General features: G+C 42.3%; 1 non-coding gene and 1 pseudogene across 1 annotated transcript; one reads left to right on the top strand and one right to left on the bottom strand.

Moving 5' to 3' along the window:
• The first annotated feature begins 12,756 nt into the window (after positions 1–12,756).
• LOC127043545 (coagulation factor X-like) lies at positions 12,757–22,542 on the top strand (annotated as a pseudogene).
• LOC127043392 (U1 spliceosomal RNA) lies at positions 18,091–18,259 on the bottom strand. Its single transcript, XR_007772250.1, has one exon. It is a non-coding gene; the product is annotated as a U1 spliceosomal RNA (small nuclear RNA).
• Positions 22,543–24,894: the final 2,352 nt, after the last annotated feature.

Below are 24,894 nucleotides of genomic sequence, written 5' to 3'. Positions count from 1 at the left end.
GCTGGCTCTCCGCTCCCTCCGCACCGGAGGGGAAGGGGCGGCAGTGCAGCTCCCACCCCCCAGTGCGGCGAGGGACTGAGGAGCAGCAGCCCCCTTGGTCCCAGGCAGCCCTGTGCAGAGCAAGGCTGCTGCGCAGCAGGGAAGGGGGCTCTGAAGCCCAGCTGGTGCGGGTGGAGAAGGAAGGAAAAGGGGGGGGGGTGTTTTTTTCTCGTGGTCTCTCTTCACCGGAGGGGGCAGAGGGAGCAGCAGGCAAAGGAGGGACTTTGTGTTATTGCCCCCCCGCACTGTACTTATCCCCCTCAGTGTTGCACCCGGGGCTGTGAAACTGTGCTTAGTGCAGCTTGGGGGGGCGGGGGGTTAAAGGTGCTTTAAGGTGCCAGTTCTGTCTCCTCAGTCTCACTGCTGACTAGCTGCAGACCCAGGGCTCAGAATTCAGCAGTGTTCTCAGGGACTGTACAGTGCTCTCTATAGGAGTTTTCAATTGTCTGCTAAATGCTTCAGCAATGCCACCTTTTCACTTCGCTATCTCCTGAATAGTGGTGACTGAGGGCAGGGGGGAGGGAGTGTAGCCGATGCCAATTTGAGGTGAATAGTCTCTTGGCCAGATTCTACTGGGTTTATGGTGCTTTGTGCTATGGACTGGAGAAAAGTGGCTGGTGGATAACCAGGAATCTGGTTAATAATTGTTCTCTAAATTCAGCTTTCTTCTTTCTCTCTTTGTGAATTATCACTAATTCAAAATAGTAGTGTGCAAGCTGACGGGATAATGGTAATAGCATAATCTCTTGTTATAGCATTGTAAACCCTAGTACCTGATTAGTAATTGGATATGTCGGGTGGCAACTTTTTTTATGTGTTCGCTCCCCCTGATGTTAGAACCTGGCTACACCACTGGGGAGGGGAGCTTCCTAGACCTGAGCAGCTGGGGCTTGGGTGAATTTTGTGATACCCTGCCCCCCCTAGCCACCACCCTGCTGTCCCCACTCCTGCACCACGCTGGGCAAGGGGCAGCCCCATCCCTAGTGAGGCTATGGTGAGGGGCAGCAGCAGGGGAGGCCGCATGTGATGGCAACCCCCTCCAGTACCCACATTAGGGGAGGCGAGTGGGCTTTCTGGACCTGAGAGGGGCCCTAGGAGCATGGGCAGTGACGAGCGGGGGGAGAGGAGGGGTACCTCTCCTGGAGCTTGCTGCTGCCAGTGGGGGGTTGGGGGGAGTTCTCTCTGGCCCTAGCCCTGGGGAAGCCTGTCTGTACCCCAAGTTCCTTATCCCCATCCCTGTCCCACCCCAGAGCCTGTGCCCCCAGCACCCCAACCCTGAGCCCCAGCCCTGAGCACCCTCCTGCACAGTGAACCCCTCCTCCCAGTCCCACCCCAGAGTCCTCACCTGAGGGGAAAAACACGCAACTTAAATTTGGTGGGCAGTTTAGAGTATCATAGAATATCAGGGTTGGAAGGGGCCTCAGGAAGTCATCTAGTCCAACCCCCTGCTCAAAGCAGGACCAATTCCCAACTAAATCATCCCAGCCAGGGCTTTGTCAAGCCTGACAGTAAAAACCTCTAAGGAAGGAGATTCCACCCCCTCCCTAGGTAACCCATTCCAGTGCTTCACCACCCTCCTAGTGAAAAAGTTTTTCCTCATATCCAACCTAAACCTCCCCCACTGCAACTTGAGACAATTGCTCCTTGTTCTGTCCTTTGTTACGACTGAGAACAGTCTAGATCCATCCTCTTTAGAACCCCCGTTCAGGTAATTGAAGGCTGCTATCATATCAACCCTCATTCTTCTCTTCTGCAGACTAAACAATCTCAGTTCCCTCAGCCTCTCCTCATATGTCATGTGCTCCAGCCTCCTAATCATTTTTGTTGCCCTCCACTGGACTCTTTCCAATTTTTCCACATCCTTCTTGTAATGTGGGGCCCAAAACTGGACACAGTACTCTAGATGAGGCCTCACCTATGTTGAGTAGAGGGGAATGATCATGTCCCTCGATCTGCTGGCAATGCCCCTACTTATACAGCCCAAAAGGCTGTTAGCCTTCTTGGCAACAAGGACACACTGTTGACTCATATCCAGCTTCTCATCCACTGTAACCCCTAGGTCCTTTTCTGCAGAACTGCTTCCTAGCCATTCGGTCCTTAGTCTGTAAAAGTGAATGGGATTCTTCCGTCCTAAGTGCAGGACTCTTCACTTGTCCTTGTTGAACCTCATCAGATTTCTTTTGGCCCAATCCTCTAATTTGTCTAGGTCCCTCTGTATCCTATCCCTACCCTCCAGTGTATCTACCACTCCTCCCAGTTTATTGTCATCTGCAAACTTGCTGAGAGTGCAGTCCACGCCATCCTCCAGATCATTAATGAAGATATTGAACAAAACCGGCCCCAGGACCGACCCTTGGGGCACTCAGCTTGAAACCGGCTGCCAACTAGACATGGAGCTGTTAATCACTGCCCGTTGAACCTGACAATCTAGCCAGCTTTCCATCCACCTTACAGTCCATTCATCCAGCCCATACTTCTTTAACTTGCCGTCAAGAATATTGTGGGAGACTGTATCAAAAGCTTTGCTAAAATCAAGGAATAACACATCCAGTGCTTTCTCCTCATCCACAGAGCCAGTTATCTCCTCATAGAAGGCAATTAGGTTAGTCAGGCATGACTTGCCCTTGGTGAATCCATGCTGACTGTTCCTGATCACTTTCCTCTTCTCTAAGTGCTTAAGAATTGATTCCTTGAGGACCTGCTCCATGATTTTTTCAGGGACTGATGTGAGGCTGACTGGCCTGTAGTTCTCTGGATCCTCTTCCTTCCCTTTTTTAAAGATGGGCACTCCAGTAGCCTTTTTCCAGTAATCTGGGACCTCCCCTGTTTGCCATGAGTTTTCAAAGATAATGGCCAATGGCTCTGCAATCACATCCGCCAACTCCTTTAGCACCCCAGATGCAGCGCATCCAGCCCCATGGACTTGTGCTCATCCAGTTTTTCTAAATAGTCCTAAACAACTTCTTTCTCCACAGAGGGCTGGTCACCTTCTCCCCATGCTGTGCTGCCCAGTGCAGCAGTCTGGGAGCTGACCTTGTTTGTGGCGACAGAGGCAAAAAAAGCATTGAGTACATTAGCTTTTTCCACATCCTCTGTCATAGGTTGCCTCCCTCATTCAGTAAGGGGCCCACACTTTCCTTGACTTTCTTCTTGTTGCTAACATACCTGAAGAAACCCTTCTTGTTACTCTTAACATCTCTTGCTAGCTGCAACTCCAAGTGTGATTTGGCCTTCCTGATTTCACTCCTGCATGCCTGAACAATATTTTTATACTCCTCCCTGGTCATATGTCCAATCTTCCACTTCTTGTAAGCTTCTTTTTTGCATTTAAGATCAGCAAGGATTTCACTGTTAAGCCAAACCGGTCACCTGCCATATTTACTATTCTTTCTACACATCGGGATGGCTTTTTCCTGCAACCTCAATAAGGATTCTTTAAAATACAGCCAGCTCTCCTGGACACCTTTCCCCCTCATGTTATTCTCCCAGGAGATCCTGCTCATCAGTTCCCTGAGGGAGTCAAAGTCTGCTTTTCTGAAGTCCAGAGTCTGTATTCTGCTGCTCTCCTTTTTTCCTTGTGTCAGGATCCTGAGCTCGACCATCTCATGGTCACTGCCTCCCAGGTTCCCATCCACTTTTGCATCCCGTACTAACTAGTATCATTGTGTTCAGCACAATACTTGATTATTTTACACCCTTTAAAGTATATAAAGTTGTATACAGGTGTTACGAAGTGGGAATGTTCTTAATGTTTTCTCTGAATACTGTGTGGGTGCCTCAGTTTCCCCTATGCATTTCTTAATAATCTAGATGGTGGGATAAGGGGGTGTGATTGTTGTAGAGCCCTAGAGGGCCAGTGTGATACTGTATGCACAGAGAATGGCCGAAACCCTGTCTCCGGGCAACTGGTGGCCTGGGCCGCTCTCCTGCAAGGTGCCAAATGAAGGTGTTGAAGAACAAAGAGTTCATGTGGCCTCCTAGTGCCTGGAAAAGAGACAAAGGCCAGAGGAGGGAGTGTTAGTGCCTGTGCGGACTTCCGGGAAGTGCATGGTGTGGAAGGGAATGCTGGGATGCTCTGGAACCACTCCTTTGAAGCCAGTCAGGACTCTAGGGGAACCTCCTCTCTCTGAGCATACTGTCTCCAGGGCAAGAAGCTTACATCTTCCTGGGTCTGACCTCAGAGCATTCAGCATGCCCTTCCACATCGTGCGCTTTCTGCAGTGAATCCACCCAGGAGGGGTCCTGGGAAGCCAGAGGTCCCTGCACCCCAACTCTGCAGTCAGACATGACTCTCAGCCAGCCAATAAAACAGAAGGTTTATTAGACGACAGGATCACAGTCTAGAACAGAGCTTGCAGGTACAGAAAACAAGACCCCTCAGTCAGGTCCATCTTTGGGAATGGGGAGCCCAGACCTAAGTTCTGGGCTTCTCCCCATTTCTCCAGCCAGCTCCAAACGGACACTCCCTCCTGTGGCCTTTGTGTCTCTTCCGGACAAGGAGGCCATCTGATCTCTTTGTCCCCAACACCTTCAGTTGGCACCTTGCAGGGGAAGCTGAGGCACCCACACAATATTCAGAGAAACATTAAGAACATTCCCACAAAATATAATACTGTATATTGAAGCAGGCAAGTGCTGCTTCTGACTTTCTACTTTTAATTGACGCTTGTAATCCTGTGGCACTGACGTGTTGTAGATTCATTGTATCCCAGCAACAAATTCTTGATTTTTAAGACCACTAATAATCAACAATGGATTTTTCCGATAGTGATATTGTGCAATAAAGAGAAACTTAAATGCCTACGGCTTCCAGTCCATGTTTACACTATTTAATAAAATATATATATCAGAAAATATATATATCGGCTTACAGGGCGGGAGTGGAGGGGAGGCATCACCATTTTGGGCACCACCAAAAATTATACAAACCTGCCGCCTATGCCTGCAGCAGCTACACGCTGCAGCTGTCCAGCCCCACCACTGCAAAAGCACTAAATTACTTGTACAAGTCCACCTCCCACCCATCTCATTTCATATAATATCTTGCAAAACCTACAATGAGCTCCAGTGCCACAAGAATAAAACAGAAACAAGGAAAGTGCTACAATAAAAACACGTTTACCTAAGTTAATGTTTTGTACAATCTCATTTAGCAAAGTTTAAGCAGTTCAAGACCAAAGCCAATCAATACAGCACAGACTAGCTATGTAAACTGGCAGATTTTAAAATACTGACAATGAGGAAGGTGAACAAATGAACTAACATTAAGCAAACACTGGATGGACTTAAAGCTCAATTCTTAGATGGATTTAGAACCCACGGAAACTAAGACGACAACTCCTCTGACTTTAATGGGTACAGGATTTTTTTTAACGTTTTTAAAACGTAGACACCAGAACTGGATGCAGTACTTCAGTATCTCTCACCAATGCCATATACAGAGGTATAATCACTATCCTACTCACTACTCTACTGTTTATACATCCAAGAATCACACTAATCTTTTTCCACTACCACCCCTATATCCTTTTCAGTGACTGCTTTTCAGGATCTGATCCCCCCATTCTGTCGGTGGGCCTGAATTCTTTGGTCCTAGATGTATAATTTTGCATATGACTGTTTGAATGGGCCCAGTTTACCAAGACATCCAGGTCACTCTGTTTGACTGCCCTGTCTTCATCATTTTTAGCACTCTGCCAATCTTAGCGTCAGCAATCAATTTACATTTACTTCCAGATCATTGATGAAAAGATTGAATAGTATCAGGCCTACTACTAATCCCTGCAGAATCCCACTGGAAACACCCCCATGCAGTGATGATTCTACACGGACAACTTTTTTTTAAAGATCTGTCAGCAAGTCAGTTTTTACTCCACTTGAAATGCCCTCAATTGATACTGTGTAGTGCTAATTTTTAACAAAATGTTGTGTGGTACTAAGTCAAACACCTTACAACAGCCTAGGTATATTACATCTACACAGTTACCTTTATCTCATTATTTTTAAAATGTGAGGCGTTTTAATTTTTAATGGCAAATCCTACACTAGGGCGTAGTCAAAGGTGGATCCTGGACCAAATCTAGACTTCCCGATGCTTTTGAATGGATTCTGAAATCTTTTTATTTACTTATTATTATCATTACTGATTTTTTTTAAATTATTTTCTCTGGAGTCCAGACCTTGACTGTACCTTGACCAATGTGGACCTTGACAAAAAGTAATCGATGACCCTGTCCTACATCTACCCCACTCTGCCACTTTTGTGGCCACAGTGTGGTTTCACTGTATAGGAGGGGGGCAGGATTTGGGGAACTTGTGCACAGCGTTTGCAATGAGCCAGAGAACCCAGCTTTCATGGAAAACCAAGTTTTGGATGGGTTGAGCTGCGAGATGAACTGGATTTGGGGTAAGTAAATCTACTGCTCTAAGCTCTGCTGACCGTTTCCCCCTGCAAAGCACAGCTGCTGGAGTGGCAGGGTCTACTACATTCAAAAGGCTTCACTGCTGCTCTGTTTTCTGTGGTGGATTCCTTCCATTCAAGCCTGGTGCCAAGGCTTGTTGATCAGTTCTTGGTGCCCAGGGCAGGGGAAACTTTCCAGGTGTATGGACTAGCATGGGAAAATATACTGTCATGAGTGCAAGGCTCTAAAGAGAATGGTAAGGTGAGAGAAGTGGACAGAGCAAAGGGTACAAGATGGGGAATAGGTGGATCAAGAGCTGAGATGTAAACAAGACAGAACTATGAAGAACCTTGAGGCTGATGGCAAACAGTTTAAACTCCATTGTAAACTATTGCTTCATGTTGCAAAAATTGTTGACAGAACTTCAAAACTTTATGATAAATATTTTTAGAACCTTTAAGTGACTTTGGTAAAATAATAATCAGACCATCAAAATAAAACCCCACTGGTATCCAGTATTTGGGTTTTAGATGGGGGCAATCTTTTGAGGGTCAGATCACTGGTTGACTTTTAAATGCAGCTTTAACATTTTATTAAATGTAAAGACCTAACAGCTGACTACTTCCAACATTTACCCCAAATTCACCAAATGGCCAGCATCAACTGTTTCTCTGGGATAGGCTATATGAGGGTGTGTCTACATAATTTGTTCCAAAGTTCAGGCCAGGAACACAGAGGAGACTTTTTCCAGGGCATTGCATAACCCTAGATCAAACAGACTTAGCCAAAGAGCAGAATTTTTTGGGCTTGAAGCAATGACCTTTGCTTATGCACACAGGCAGATGCGCACCTATGTTGAAATTTACCACTGTGCACAAGGCCTGCACAAGACTCTATGCAACACTTAAGCCTCATATTAATGGTTTCAAAGGTACATAATTCCTTGTGTAGGCATGATGTAATCAGGTCAATATTGCCCATAAGGCCCAATCCTGCAAGGTGCTGAGAACCCTCAACATCCACTGCAGTTGTTTGGAAGTTGAAGTTGCTCAGCAACTCGGACCAGACCCAGCAAAAAGGATTAGATACAAATGTTCTTAAGTAAAGATAAGCTTATTCAGTGGAATTACAGGTCTATGTGCTTTTCCAAACTTTTCTAAAAGCTTTTCAGACCTACCCGATATATTTGAGTCTTGTGAATCCTTTTGTCCCCTTAAAGGAAATTCATGTTGTTGTCAACAGCGAATCAATTAAAAAACACAGTTTTTTATCAAGGGACTGTGGTAAGTAAAACATGTATATAATCATGAAAGATAATTGTATGCTGCTGTATTTGTCTACAGGCCTGACTAGCCACCAGGCATTCTACAGATGAGATAATGTAAAGGTTACACTGGAAATCAATGTGCCATACAAAGAATGTGAGGGGAAACAATAAATAAAAGGCTGGCAACAGAGCTATTATCTTGTTGTCTGCACCAGTCATTGCCTTGCTGGTCTATGACACTTAAAGAATATTTCTGCCCCAAAGATTCTCTGTGTGCTGTACGATTTTATATATACACACCTTCTGGTAGGCACCAAGAAATTTCCATTGCTCTTAAGCAGTAGTCGGTAAATGATATTTTCTTCCCTGATGTGGAAAAACTAGAATCCTTTCCTTTGTTTCTGACGCTCCTGCTTCCATTTTCACTTCATCTGCACAAACAATGGCAGGTGACTGTACAACAAAATGGTTCTATATATTCACTGGCAAAAAACTTCATTTATGCAGCATAAAGGTTTCCCTCTGTTATTTCAGGCCGTGGCTACACTCAAAACTCCAAAGTGCTACCGCGGGAGCACTCCTGCGGCAGCACGTTGAAGTGCAAGTGTGGTAGTGCGCCAGCGCTGGGGGAGAGCTCTCTCAGCGCTGTAGGTACTCCACCTCCATGAGAGGATTAGCTTACAGTGCTGGGAGCGTGGATCCCAGCGCTGGGGCACTGTTTACACTGGTGCTTTACAGAGCTGTAACTTGCTGTGCTCCGGGGGGGTGTTTTTTCACACCCTTGAGCGTGAAAGTTGCAGCGCTGTAAAGCACCAGTGTATCCATAGCCTCATGCCCTTCCAGAACACTGAGTTCAGCAAAACTCAAATCACTGACAACCAGGCCGTAAGGAATGAAAGTAAGTAAACTTAAACGTCTAAAAATCAGAGAATACAGAGTTGAGGTACACAGCCACACACCCTTAACTCTGCCACTGCGAGCTGACAATAGCCACTGGGAATTAGCTGCGTGCATTCCAAGTGCATGCACTGTGTTGTGTGTAGCTGTACAAAATAGTGGAGGGATTTAGTTGGAGTGGTTTAAATAGCTGTGATTAAGTGATCTGGGAGGCCCTACTTTCCGGATCCAGTTCTTTGTTTCTTCTCTCCTTCCCTTTCCCTCCACTATATGTGTGATCAAAGAAAAGACGTATATGTTTACCTTGAGGGATCCATTGTGTCTCATATTGCTGCTGAGTTACTTATGCAGGTTGTGTCAGTAGCAACACACAAGGATCTTCATGCCATGGGGATTGTCAACAGTGAGGTGGGAGGTAAGAGTGGTATCTGCTTTGAATGAGGGGGAAGTGAAAGTATACAATTAGATGAAACTGTGTGTGCAAGGGTGAGGGTGCTGTGAAAATTAGCAGGTGCGGGGTTATTGCTTTGGAGTAGGCTAAATGTTTGATTGTAGGGCAGATGTAGGTATCTCCTGTTCAGCCCAGCTCCTTTAAACATAAGTTTTGTCTAATCAATAATAAGGCATTAGACTCTGTCCTACAGCAGTCACATCACCTATCCCATGAGTGTTCTTGCAGTGTGTGAGTATGTGTGCTATGGGCATACTGGTTCATTGCTGAAAGAGGGCAGAGTTAAGGCTGCATGTATTGCTTGCTTTTCAAAGGTTTGAGTTTCGCTGAATTCTACATTCTAGAATGGCACAGGATCCTACCAGGCAATCTTAACTCCACATTTACTATGGTTTTGGTCAGTGAATTTCCTTGTTTTCTGAATAGAAAGATAATTTTTTTTGGTAGGCATTAGTGGTCATTAAGGCAGTTGTAGTTATCAGGTAAGTTTGCAGCAGAGGCACTACAATGGCTAGCTAAATGTAAAGGATACCATGTGATTGCTAAGTGCTCCTCCCCCCTCCTGTACAGTTTGCAATAATAGAATGAGGATAATGTTTATGCTTTGTAATCTTTAGAGGGTGGAACTGCCAATGAGGCAGGGAGAGACATTCCATACATGGTCAATGACCCAAAATGTTGACAGTTTTATTCCATGTTGGTTACAGTAACTATAAGCTTATGACAGAAAACCAGAGCTTGCTTCTGCCAGTAAGGAGGGGGGAGAGTCCTCTCTGGCCCTAGCCCTGGGGCAGCCTGTCTGCATCCCAAGTTCCTTATCCCCAGTCCTGCGCCCCCCAGCACCGCAACCCTGAGCACCCTGCTGCAGTGTGAACCCCTCATCCCCAGCCCCATCCCAGAGCCCTCACTTGAGGGGGAAAACGTGCAACTTAAATTTGGTGGTCAGTTTGAAGTATCATTGTGTTTAGCACAATACTTGATTATTTTACATCCTTTAAAGTATACAGGTGTTACAAAGTAGGAATGTTCTTAATGTTTTCTCTGACTACTGTGTGGGTGCCTCAGTTTCCCCTATGCATTTCTGAAGGATCTAGATGGTGGGATAAGGGTGTGTGATTGTTGTAGAGCCCTAGAGTGCCAGTGTGATGCCGTCTGCACAGAGAATGGCCGAAACCCTGTCTCCGGGCAACTGGTGGCCTGGGCCGCTCTCCTGCAAGATGCCAACTGAAGGTGTTGGAGAACAAAGAGTTCATGTGGCCTCCTAATGCCTGGAAAAGAGACAGAGGCCAGAGGAGAGTGTGTCAGTGCCTGTTTGGACTTCCGGGAAGTGCATGGTGTGGAAGAGGATGCTGGGATGCTTTGGAACTACTCCATACAAAGCCAGTCAGGACTCTGGGGGAGCCTCCTCTCTCTGAGCATACTGTCTCCAGAGCAAGACGCTTACACCTTCCTGGGTCTGACCTCAGAGCATTCAGCATGCCCTTCCACACTGTGCGCTTTCTGCAGCGAGTGTGCCCAGGCAGGTCCTGGGGCAACCAGAGGTCCCTGCACCCCAACTCTGCAGTCAGACGTGACTCTCAGCCAGCCAGTAAAACAGAAGATTTATTAGACGACAGGATCACAGTCTAAAACAAAGCTTGCAGGTACAGCAAACAGGACCCCTCAGTCAGGTCCATCTTGGATGGTGGGGAGCCTAGACTCAAGTTCTGGGCCTCTCCCCATTTCCCCAGCCAGCTCCAAACTGACACTCCCTCCTCTAGCCTTTGTGTCTCTTCTGGATCTCTTCTGATCTCTTTGTCCTCAACACCTTCAATTGGCACCTTGCAGGGGAAACTGAGGCACCCACATAGTATTCAGAGAAAACATTAAGAACATTCCCACTTTTTCACAAGTGCAACAAAATATAATACCATATATTGAAGCAGGCAAGTGCTGCTTCTGACTTTACACTTTTAATTAACCCTTGTAATCTTGTGGTGCCGACGCATTGTAGCTTCATTTTATATCGGCTTACAGGGTGACAGCGGGGGGCGGAGCACCACCATTTTGGGCACCACCAAAAATTATACAAACCTGCCGCCTATGGTTGTATCTTGAGCTATTCCTTGCTCAAATAACCCCAAATCTGGACCACCTAACACCACTGAGCATTCCCACAAAGCACGACCGATTTCAAAATGATCTGAGAAAGCCTGTGGATTTTAAAGCACATCAAAGAGTAATTCTAAAGAGAAAGCACTTCTCAACCTTCACTACAGCAGAGCTGGTGCTCTGCCCTAACTGAAAAAGGGAAATACCCTTTGGAAGCAGGGTTATAGATAATGGGGTCTCTAGATCCCTATTAATGTGCCACCTCTGAGTGCTCACAATGTTAATTATAAAAAAGAAATCCGAGTGAACAAGAATAAAGAAGTGCCATATGGGAGACACTAGGGGAAGAGTGACTTTTTCAAAAGGCTTCTTGAATTTTCTATAATAAGAAGAAAATACAAAGTACAGATTGCTGCTTTTTGTAGCTGGATATTGCTCAATGGCAGTGCTATATGTGAGTGGAGCCATTTTGATTGACATCCAGGGAAATAAAAGCATGGGATAACTACTCAGTAGGTTGAGTTTTCTTTAAAAAAAACCAAAAAACAAAAAACCTCAAACAATAACATAAGGAAAGCCTAACATGCAACCTAAATTGCAAATAATGTAGCTTCTGACTCACTGTTTCGTTATTAACTTGATTGGAATAATTATCTTTGTATCCAGAGTAGATGCTCCATTGACCTTAATGTGCAGAAAGAATCAGCTTGTAAAAAACATATTTACAATTTCCCTTTAGTTTCACAGATGAGGCCTGTGAATATGGTGACATCAAGTGGTGACATGTTTTTAAGCTAACTCCATTAAGCAAGCCAAACTTTCTGTACTGCATTACTAATTATACACACGATGCCCAGTCTTGAGAGAGAGCGAAGAGGAACGAACCAAACCCTGAATACTCGTAGCATTGTTATTGTTATAAAGGCAAACATTGTGTGGGGTTTTTAACAGTGAAAATTTACACCAGTTTAGCTCCATTTAGATGAATCAGAAAAAGTCTGTCAAACTCTAGCAATTGGGAATGCAGTACACCAAAGAACTATGAAATGTTGTAGGACTCTAACTAGACAAAAGCCTGATTTTTCCCCTTTTGAAATGCACATGCTTTTTTATTTAATTACTAAGGTGCCTGTCTAAACTGGGAGTCAACCTTTCTCAGACTATCGGCCAATCCTCAGATGAACTGAGCTCAATAGGCGCAGTTGGGTGGGAGCCAAAGGCCCTAAACCACCTTTATGGTTCCCTTGATCCTTGACCAGGCAAGGGCCAGACTTGCTCCTGGTACATGTAAGAGTAGCCACAGGAATGCTTGAATTTGTGCCAACTAATTGTTTACAGTACTAGTGTTTATACAGATATATATGTGTGTTTGTGTACGGCTAGTAGCTTCTCCAGTTGCTCTCAAAGATTATACAAAGATAGCCCATGTCTCAGTTCCCACTCCGCATGAAATAGAAAGTGGAGAGCTGCTAAAGTGGGTTCCTCCTCCCATCTCTTCTGAGGGTGTAGAACTGCTACTGGCAGCCAAAAGCGAGAATGGAGATGTCATGAAAATACAGCCCTATGGAACAAATTCTGACCCTGGTTATTCAATGCAACCCCAGTAGTCAATGGAGTTTGACTGGTACAATCGAGTTGAGAACATTTTCAGAGATTCTGAAAGGCAATGTTAGGAATTTCCTTAACCTGTTATTGCCCTGGTAAATAGTTTATGGGAACAGTCTTATTACTAAATCCTAAACCAGTCTTACTGTGTAATCCTTCTACCAGTTATCGGCCAACTTCTACCCGTACTGCACTTATTTATGGCACTAGCGGTCAGCTTTTTAGCAGCTCTCCCCTTTTTGTGTCATGCAAAGTAGGGACTGGGAGATGGGATGGATGTTCAGAATGTGGTACTGCCTGGCAGTTTTCAGGATAGCTGGCAAACCTGTTCCACCCCATCTGTCCAAAGGATAAGGGGTTGCCGCTTTCCTCGAATGGGAGCATTGTTGTACCACTAAATTATTTATTTTTTTAGGTCATCATTTGTTGACATTGAGCCCAGGCATTGACCTTAGAGTTACTGAACTTTAAACTGGAACATTTCTGATTTAGTGATTTCCCTGAAAGCTCTGCAGGAATGCAGGCAAGCTACAGTTAATTATTACTGTAGATCAAAATGGCAACTCACTTTTGGACAATATGCTTTCTTCTTTTTGTTCTCCTTTTCCTTCAGACAGAACAGACAGGTATGGCATTTGTTTTGTTGTTGTTTTAATTTGGCTTTGTGATGATCTTCCTAAAACAGCTTGCTGCTGGGGAGCCTGGAAACCCTAGAAGTCCAGGCTCCAGACAGGGGATCTCAATCTAGGTTCCTGAGTCTAAGTAGTGATCGTGGAAGGCCTGGGAGCCTCATCTCATGTTGGGGTTCTCCAGCTTTCCAGACTTCATGCTGCAGAGCTTAGAGCCTGAAAATCCTGGGACATGTTTCAGGAGCTGCAGTTCTGGGGCAGCCCTGCCATGTGGTTTATCCCTTGGCTGGAGGCCCCAGGGCTTCCACACTTCCAGGCCAGCTGGCTCCCTGGACTGCCCAACTCCCACAACCCAGTGATCCAGCTGTCCTGAGACCCTGGAAACCCTGGGTGCCCAGCCTTGAGCAATCTGTGTGGTGGGGTTGCATGGGAATTCTGTCAGTTTCACAACTGCTGTTCAGTGCTGGGCATCTGTCACACTGGCAATAATCATGTAAATTTCAGCCAGCAGCAGCCAGTGTCCGCAGGGAGCATATTTCATTTCAATACACCATCTGGTGGTGTTTCCAAAATGAAGATTTTAGGGAATTTCGAGTTTATGGGAAGTTTTGAACATTTTGGTTTTGTTCAGAACATGATCCATTACATACTAATGTCAAAGTAGCACAAAATGTATGTGTATGATGATAAGTCTAGTGCATGATATTAAACTGTATGTATACATGTCATTGTTTACTGTTGGTCTAGGATCCCTTTGGAAAAGCAGTATTAAATCTCACAGGGTTATCTTGAGATAACATTTTAAATACAAATAACAAAAAGGACAGTAACAAAATTCACCATCCAGGAAAACTTCAAATCTCAATGAAAATGTTCATACTGTATCTTAAAAGTTGCTGTGGTCTCATTTTGCAGACGGGGACCAGTGCAAACCCATCCTTGTCAGTATGGTGGAACGTGAAAAGATGGAATTGGCACATACACTTGTACATGTTTGGATGGATACCAGGGCAAAAACTGTGAATCTGGTAGGTCTGTTTTTACTGTAGGATGGTGATGAAATATTCAAAGAGCCAGTGAGTAGACAATATTTCTCATTTCCTTAGAGTTAAGGAATAAATGACAAATATAGGGTGGGAAAGTTTTGACATGTCTGAAACCAACAATACTTGGCTTAGGAGGCCAGTGCAATAAGGCATTAAACTACCATGTCTTCGCAAATAGATAAGGTTAATAAATGCTCAAAAACTTCTGTTAACATTACAAAGCAGGTGCCCAGTCCTACAACCCTTATTGATATGGGTAATATTTACCTCACAATCATCCTGAACTCAGTAAGAATGCTCAGATGAGTAAGGGATGCAGGACCTAACTAATATAAATGCACCTTATTTGAGCTCCCAGATATAATTCTTCTGGTATTACACCACTTGTTGTCTACCAAGAGGAGGAAGAGGCAAATCAGGGGAGAATGATTTACAGTAGATAATGCAGTAACTTTCTACCCTCCTGGGTACCCCATTCTCTTTGGGGTTCCCTCTCTTCATCTAAATCCTTCCTGAATACCCATTTCTGCTGGGACAGCTACAAGAAACTAATGATATCTCTATACCAATACAGATGAACTGCTGCAGCATATCTGGTAAAGACGCTCTCCCGTTGGCATAAAAATACACCTTCATGAGTGGCATAAGCTATGTCAGCAGGAGAATTTCTCCCAACAACATAGTCCTGTGCACACAAATGTTTATGTCAGTGCAACTTATAAGTCATCCACTTATTTATTTATCTTGTGAGCGAATGGGTAATGTTTATCAAATGCTGGGAGAGAAGGGTGAAGGCTATTGGAACTGAGGCCAGGATTTGGGTTGGGGAGAACAATGAGGAATATGAATTATACAAGGATGGAGGAATGGAGGAATAATGTGCCGACCAGCACCCTGATCTCTTTGCTTCCATGTTATACTCCTTTCCCTCACCACTTGTTTGCCTTTGGGTTTTTAAACTATCCATTCTTTGGGGCAGAGACTACGTCTTCATCTGTGGTTTGAAAGTGCCTAGCACATTTTGGGCACTATCGCAACATGAGGAATAATGCATCTGCCAGAGGCAGGCTTGAAACATTGCAAACAAAAAGACAAAGATTCTGGCCCAAGTTTACAAGCATTATCAACTGCATGCGCCTTTATAAAGTCACCACTCTGTCATTTTCACACCCATGTGTCTTTGATATAGTTATACCAAAATACTGCAAGCTGAACAATGGCGATTGTGACCACTTCTGCAGACCCATAAGAAACGGTGTTGAATGCTCCTGTGCCACTGGATATATTCTGGGAACAGATGAAAAATCTTGTACATCGACAGGTATGAAGCAATGCACTGATAAGGATGGATTCTCCCATTGCTTTGATAGTGAAAGAAAACTAGACCCGCAATTGTTTCTCATTTAAACAGCTTTCCCTCAAGTACAGCTTGCTCCATTTAAAAAAAAAAAGTGTACACAAAATATTACATTTATAAACTGTTTTTGTCATACTAATATAGATTAACTTTATATATTAATATACTGACATTATTTATAAAACAATCAAGCTCTGCTTACATACAATGATGATACTCGGTTCCTCACGTATTATTAATCTTAAATTAAAAACTAATTTATTTAATCAGTATAAATGATTGTGCTTGTTATGAGATCCTTTATAAGTAAAAAAACAAAAAATCCTATGTTTAAAGAGTCATGAGTTATAAAATATAGCACTGTGCCCAGATACTTATTTTTTGTAAGAGTGGATGCATGATCATAATAATTTAAATAATTGAAAACATTTCATTTTAAAGATTTTGAAAGCATACTTTCAGTGAAACTGTTTGCTCAGCATTGTCTCTATAGAAATCAAGCACTGTGCATCAAACTTAGCACTGTGGGCAAGCCTTAGGACAACAGAAATACAGTTGGTTTTGGTCCAATCTAGTCTTAGGCTCTGTGGTGTCTGACAAGCCCCTGCTGGTGTCTTGAAAAATTTCATGGAATCTGCTATTGTAAAGATAACTGAGTAAATGATTCAGCTGTAAAAGGACATTGTTACACTATTTTTATTTTTTTTTGTCATTTGTAGAGTATGTTTTCTCTTCTCTCTATTATTTATACAAACATTTGAAACACTGAATGTGACACCTATTTTCGTACAAATCATTTTCCTCCCTCCTAGGCACAGGTTTGTTTACTCTAGGGCTTCTTATGAATGCCGAGCTTCTGGAAGTTTAAAAAAAAGTGCACTGAAATAGTTTATTCAGGATAAAAAACAAACATCAGTAAATGTACTTGGACACTGCAAATGAATAAAAGCACAAGAAACGTCACAATATTGAGCTTTGTAACCATGAAACTCTCCACTCAACTTCGCTGTCCTGAAGGGACTCTAGCGTACATTTAAATGTCTAAAGTTACCATACCATTAGAGCATCAAATATTAACTTTTTGTTGTTGTCCTTACAGAGCCTTTCCCATGTGGGAAAGTTTACGTGAAAAGAAAAAAGAGTTCAGTGATTTCATTTGGTAACAGTAGCAGCGTTACCAGTGAACAAGATGGCAAACTCAATGAACTGCATAACAACAATGGGACAAACCACAAGAACATCACCAGTATCACAGACAGCCCAGACCTTCATCTTCAGAATGAAACAAAAGCTCCTGATAGAACAGAGAATGATTCTAAAACTAATGTGTCTCCAAACCCTCAGATAGTAGGTGGTGATGACTGCTTACCTGGTGAATGTCCGTGGCAGGTAAATACATATGTTTTATATCTTTCATATAAAAAGATGTGCAGTGTTGTTGTAGCCGTGTTGGTCCCAGGATATTAGAAAGACAAGGCGGGTGAGGTAATATCTTTTATTGCATCAATTTCTGTTGGTGAAAGACAAGCTTTCAAACTTACACAGAGCTCTTCCTCAGGTCTGGGAAACATACATCGAGTGTCACAGCTAAACACAAGGTGGAACAAATTGTTTAGCATAAGTAGTTAACACATATTGTGAGGGACCATTCAAAGTGAGGTGGCCTGTTAACAGCTCTCCAGCCATAGAGGGGAAAGGAACAAAAAATGCTGGGCTGAAGGTAGTGACGAGGGAAGAGATCGGGGGTTACTGGGTTACAGATTGTTATAGTGAGCCATAAATCTAGTGTCTCTGTTCAGTCCATGATTTTTAGTCTCTAGGAAAGTTATGAATTTAAGTCCTCAGGCTCATCTTTTGAAGGTGTTGTCTAAGTTTCCATTGAGCATGAGAACTGATAGGTCAGATATAGAGTGAGCCCTTTGTGAAAAGCGTTCACCCAGAGCTGATGTGGTATTTTTCCCTATAATTATTTTTCTGTGTTCATTCAAGAGAGTAGTGATTATCTTATTTCACCCACCTAGTTGTTATTGGGGCATTTAGTGCACTGGATGAGGTACACTGCATGTTGTGATAGGCATGTGTAGGATCCGTGGATCTTGAAAGATGTGTTGTGGGAGATATTGATCATTGTAGCAGTGGGGATGCATCTGCAGGTTTTTCATCTTTTGTTCTGGTAGGGTCTGGTGCCAGTTTGAGTTGGTGTGTCCTGGTGTGTAGGGAGCTTGCTTCTGATGATGACTGGAGAAGTTGGGGGGTTGTTTGAAGCATAGAAGGGGTGTATATATACACTGGTTGTTTTTTTTCCACCAGAGGAGGGTGCAAACGCAGTCCCCCACTACCACAAATTAAGCAGTCGAGTTTCCCGCATTTGGGGAAATCGCAGGGGTCAGCACATCCGCAGTGCAATGGATGAGCCTCACCCTGGGAAAACCACCTTCGTGATCATGATATATATATACTGTTGCTGGGCAGATACAAATACAGGCAATCCTCGACTTTGACCTTTGAGTTATGATGCAACGGCACTTACAACGTTTCTAAATTGACATCCTGTTCTGACTGTACAATGTCGGTTCCGACTATACGACGCTCAATCCCGGAGCGTTCCTATGGGATTTGAGTTACGACGTTTTCAACTTACAATGTAATTCTCAGGAACCAATTTGTCATAAGTCCGACGAATTCCTGAATATACACACACTAGTATATACTGTAGTTGTATGTATGTATGTACAGTACGCAAAAAGCTATTACCTATGAAGAAAAAGTTGCTTTAATTTTAACGAGCTATTTATGAATTCTTATGTTTTTGTATCCTCTGGAGTCACCCATTTTCTCTCCTTGCAGGCTCTTCTAATAAATGAAAACAAGGAAGGGTTTTGTGGAGGGACAATTTTGAGCCAGTTTTATATACTTACTGCAGCTCACTGCATAAACCAATCTAAAATCATTAAAGTTGTTGTCGGTAAGTGACTGTTATTAGTTTATTCCTTTAGTATAAGAACAGGTATTAATGACAAACAATACTTACTCTAATCTCTGCATGCAAGATGCCTTCTGTCTCTTTCCCCATAGCTTTTCATTTGGTCTTGTCAGCTATCATGATTACCTCAATTTGTCCCTGGACTGGTATGGAAATGAGTGATTCACTTTGTAGCTGGCATCAGTGGAAATTCTTTTTCCTGTTGGTGAACTGTGGGGACATGAAAAAGAACAATAGTTTTAGCATTCTTACCCCTTCTTTCTCTCCCCAAGATACTAAGAATATTGCCTTTTCCAAAACCTCACCCTCTTTACCAGCCAGAAACTTTGAAATCTCAGGCTTTAGCTACACTGGAACACTCGGGAAAGTTAAGATGAATTAACTGAAGGAGGTTTAAGCTAAAGAAAACTTAAGCCATGGCTACATTAGAGAGCTTACAATGGCACAGCTGGACTGATGCAGCTGTGCTGCTGTACGGTCTCTCATGTAGCTGCCCTAAGCCGACAGGAGAGTTCTGAAACTGCATTGGTGAGACTGACAGGTGACCTCCTCGTGGTGATGGACAGAGGTCAAATTACTATGATAATAGAATAGTATCTGTCATTTTTGACACCATGAACCATTGGGCACTGCTGCTCTGACTGTGAATCCTGGCAGAAATAATGCAATCACACTGGAGATGCACTCAAGAGAGTACCACTTCAGCAGCTATCCTTGTGTATTTCAAAAAACCAGCACAGCAGTATCTAATCTCCGGTTCACACACAAAATCACCTCAAAGACCTTGGAACACTCTCCAAAAGAAATCAAGAAAGAGGACTCACATCACATATTTAGATCACACTCTAAAACCTTGTATTGATTCTTCAGTACGAAAGTCTTCAAAGGAGCAAAGAAAAAGAAGAAGCCCATTCCAAAACAGTAGCTACAAATTAAACCAAAGCCAGACTGGAGGAATTATCTGTCCCATCTGAACAGACCCATTTTTCCTGCAACCCGTATATAGTACATAGTGTGATGGGCTGGATCACAAAAACCCCTTTGGGAACTGCCAACTGATGTCATGTGCCCCAAAGCTGCAGACTTAATTGAAAGCAGCTTACAGAAGTGTTCCTGTCCTTAACACTCAGATGCCCAACTCCCAATGGGGTCTAAACCCCAAATAAATCCATTTTACCCTGGCTTATACAGGGTAGACTCTGTATAAATTGCACGCCCTCTATAATACTGATAGAGAGAGATGCACAGCTGTTTGCCCCCTCCCCGCCCCAGGTATTAATACATATTTGGGTTGATTTAATTAGTAAAAAGTGATGTTATTTAATATAGAAAATAGGATGTAAGTAGTTTCAAGAAGTAACAGACAGAACACTGGTATTGGAGGATATGTCTACATAGCCACTGAGAGCTGCGACTTCCAGCTCAGGCAGGCATATACACACTAGCTCTGCTCAAGCCAAGGCGACTAGATGTCCCAATATTAGGGGCTTTGTCTTATATAGGCAACCTGAGAGATGGGCCCTGCACAGTTAATAGATTTGGAGGAAGCTGGGGAGAAGAGGATTATTCCAAAATTTGAGAAATGTTGATTTCTATTAAATTATAAAAAGCGCCCCCAAATACTATGGAAAAGGTGCTTTAAAATTACACATACAAATCTAAAAAGTACAAAGGTGGTCAGTTCAGAATTAGGTTATTTGCATTGTTATCCATCTTTTTTTGTTTTTATGGGGGCTTTTCTCTGTTTGGGTCTTTATGTATAATAAAGACCCTATGAACAAAATTAAACAATGGATAATATCTTTGTTTATCTAGAAATGATTAAAATCATATTTCAGGTTCCCATGGCATTACATAAATATCAGCTCTCCATCCGCTTCTGCCCCAAAGTCAGAATCCTAATGCCAATCTACAAAACCATCAACAGAGTAGGAGTTGATTATCTGAATCCTAATGCCAATCTACAAAACCATCAACAGAGTAGGAGTTGATTATCTTGGAGAATTTTTGCAGCCAGTTAAGACAGTCATATTTCCCAGGAATGCTGCAGCTGGGGAAGCCCAGAACAGACTTACACACAGTGGGCCAGAGGATCTTGGCACAAAGATCAACAGCTGTAGAACTCCTTTCTAGAGGACTTCATATGCAGTCCAGGTCTGACAGACAACCTTCTTAGATGTAGAAGAACTGGCTTGACTGTAGATGAACCCCTCTCTCTTGGGAGTTGTCTACGTACAAAGGTACACCAAAAGGTGTGATGTTAAACCAGTTTGGCTAATGTATGCTAATGTTTGCATTATGGCTAATGTTTGCATGTAGACAGTATTACATTGGTTTAGGCTTAATTTAAACTTTATAAATTGGGTTTAAACCTAAATATACATGCACAAAGATGCACCGGTTTAGCTAAATCAGTTTAATATCACACCTTTACTTCAACTCATGTAACTCTGTGTGTAGACTAGACCTTGGAGAATTCATGGAATAGCATCAAGATGCTGGTAATATCTATATTTGACAACATTTAAATATTGGTCTGAAATATGTTGCAAATTTGGAAAGGCCTAAAAATGACCAGTTCAATAGTTGTTGCTTTAATTTTTCAAAAAGAAAACATCGCAAGCTTTAGGCACCCAAAAATACAGTTTGTAGTTCTACAACAAAAGCAAATCCTACCCTTTGTACAACAGCAAGCCAGAAAATTTACAAACATTATCAAAGCCAAAGTCCCAACCCATCCAGTTCCCAAAGGAACTCCATGCAACAACACTGAAATATGTGGGACGCTGTTCTTTTTGGCTGATAGCGAATATGTTAAAGAATTTTGAAGCACAAAGAGGCTGGATTTCCAAATTATTTTGTATGTTACCAAATAAAGGGCCAAATCCCATTCACACTTGTGAGCATGCTTATCCTATATGACCCAAGTGGTAGGCAATGGAGAACAAAAACATTGTATTACATTCCTAAATGAAATCACCATTTTAACAGTAAGGTCCTAACTCAATGCTTGTTTAGCACTTTCTGTAGTATTCTATACCTGTGCAAACTGCAAGCAAAATGCTCCCAAATCAGGATGAGAGGATTGTCCATCTGATTTGCACAGTACAGAAGACTACACAAGGTGCTAGGCCATGGAGTGTTGGTCCCTTAGTTTTTCTAGAAACTGTTTATATTTGTTGTACTGTGCCTCATAATAATTATATTTTAATGATTTCACACAGGGGAAGTGGACAGAGATAAAGAAGAAAACACTGAAATGATGTACTCTGTGGAAAAAAATATTTGTACATGGTAGATTTGTTTCAGCAACTTATGATTATGACATAGCCCTTATAAAATTAAAGGAACCTATAAAGTTTTCTATATGTGTTATCCCGGCATGCCTTCCTGATGCAGACTTTGCTAACGAAATTCTGATGAATCAAAAATCTGGAACTGTTAGTGGTTTTGGACGTCTTTATGAACATGGTCGGGTATCCAACAAACTTAAAGTGCTTCAAGTCCCCTATATTGATAGAAATTCATGCAAGCAAACCACTAACTTTGCGATCACAGAAAACATGTTCTGTGCTGGCTATGACAATGTAACAAAAGATGCATGTCAGGGAGACAGTGGGGGTCCACATGTAACTAAGTACAAGGACACCTATTTTGTTACTGGTATAGTCTGCTGGGGAGAAGGATGTGCAAGGAAAGGCAAATATGGAGTGTATACAAAAGTGTCAAAGTTCCACGCCTGGCTAAAAAGGACATTTAGACTTTTAATTATATGAAATTAATTTAGCATTCTGTTTCATACACTCAGCAGATTCATAAATAAGAGTTCAGTCTCTTTTAGCACTTCTGCTGAAATTCTTTCCTGACAGCTTACTATTTCCTTTGGGAGTTACAGTACTCTTTCTTCATGAGTTAACACATGGTTTTAGCATGCGTGCTTCCACTTAAAACAATGCTCTGTTTGATCTAAGGACTTTCATGAAACAAGATTGTTTTTTAGATTCCACTTTGGGTTCCTGATATACAGTTTTCCAAATTGGTCTGTAGGAAACTTAGGATTGTTGTGGGGTGGTTGTTGTTTTTGATGAACACTCTTCAGTTGAAATTCGGAGCTGACAGTACTTGAGTTGGAGAGACAAGACAAATGTACAAATAGCATCTATATCAAAATAGGCGTGGGACATTACTGAAATTAAACAGAGTATCTACAAAGCCTTATAGCCTCAGAGCAAATTGTCTAATCTTCCAAATGATTCTTATACACATATATACATACACACATTAAAAAGCTAAAGAAGGCAGAGAGGTTACTCATTGCTAAAACTGTGCAGCAAATAAATCTTTGACATTTGATGCTAAATAACTGGGTATTTCATAGAAACAAAATGTCTGGTTGGTTTTAGTAAATTAAACTAGAGTACAGTCAATGGAAAAAAAACTTGATTCTTATCAAGAAATCATATATTCATCATATATCTGTTAGTTTCTATTTTTAATATATTTTATCACTCTTTTTTCTTTTGTGGACAATAATTAATGAATTTAATATTAATGTGAATGTTTTAGGTACTTGTATAGAAATGCAATATTGTTGTACATCTGCATTTATCAACAAAATAAAGTGTTATCTATATTTACTTAGTAAATAAGCGTTTGCAAATATATATGAACAAAATCTCTCTGAAGACTAGAAAAAGCCTGTGTCCTCCCAAACAGCTGAGTCTGACACACAAAGAGAGAATATCCATCAGAAAGAAATCATCTAACTATCTGTCTGCTGGGACTTTTAGGTGTTACGATAATACACATAACAATAATAGAATTACTGGCAGAGGAGAGCAACTTCTAAAATAATTTCCCAAAGACTTATATAGAGAGTTTGAACAGGTATGAATAAGAGAGGAGCAGTGCTGTCATAGAAGAGAGCCCTTTTGCAGAAAAGATGGCACTGGCAATATTTTATTGGCTGGCTCTTATCCCTCATCTAACTGGCAGACTAAGTTGTGAGCAGGCACAACAGATGAGCATGCAAGCAGAGAGCCAAAAGAACATGTATGTGCATGAAATTAATGTGCTTGGAACAGCTACGTCAGCCTTCTATGGATGTGTGTAAGTGAATTTACCATCTCTTGTGTTCAGAACTAGATTATCTTTAAAAATCCAAACATAGTTCTCAGGATCAGCTTTCATCCTGCTCGGCGAAATCAAAATAGTTGCTTGTCCCCACCCTGCAGCAGCTACACGCTGCAGCTGTCTGGCCCCAGCACTGCAAAAGTACTAAATTACTTGTATAAGTCCATCTCCCACCCATCTTATTTCATATAATATCCTGCAAAACCTACAACGAGCTCTAGTGCCACAAGGATAACAGAGAAACGAGGAAAGGGCTACAATTAAAAACACATGTTTACATAAGTTAATGTTTTGTACAATCTCGTTTAGCAAAGTTTAAGCAGTTCAAGACCAAAGCCAATCAATACAGCACAGACTAGCCATGTAAACTGGCAGATTTTAAAATACCGACAATGATCAAGGTAAACAAATGCACGTGGTCTGAGAACTAACATTAAGCAAACACAGGATGGACTTCAAGATCAATCCTTAGATGGATTTAGAACCCACAGAAGCTACTAAGAAAACTCTGACTTCAATGGATGCAGGATTTTTTAACTTTTTTTTTGAAAATGTAGACACCAGAACCGGATGCAGTAGTTCAGTATCTGTCTCAACAATGCCATATACAGAGGTATAATCACTATCCTATTCTGTCATGAGTGCAAGGCTCCAAAGAGAATGGTAAGGTGAGAGAAGTGGACAGAGCAAAGGGTACAAGATGGGGAATAGGTGGATCAAGAGCTGAGATGTAAACAAGACAGAACTGTGAAGAACCTTGAGGCTGATGGCAAACAGTTTAAACTCCATTGTAAACTATTGCTTCATGTTGCAAAAATTGTTGACAGAACTTCAAAACTTTATGATAAATATTTTTAGAACCTTTAAATGGCTTTGGTAAAATAATAATCAGACCATCAAAATAAAACCCTGCTAGTATCCAGTATTTGGGCATTAGATGGTGGCAATCTTTTCAGGCTCAGATCACCAGCAGACTTAAATGCAGCTTGAACATT

The sequence above is a fragment of the Gopherus flavomarginatus genome, chromosome 1 (genome assembly GCF_025201925.1).
Source record: "Gopherus flavomarginatus isolate rGopFla2 chromosome 1, rGopFla2.mat.asm, whole genome shotgun sequence".
Taxonomy (NCBI): domain Eukaryota; kingdom Metazoa; phylum Chordata; order Testudines; family Testudinidae; genus Gopherus; species Gopherus flavomarginatus.
The sequence above is the reverse complement of the archived record's forward strand: the minus strand, read 5'-3'. Positions and strand labels throughout refer to the sequence as shown.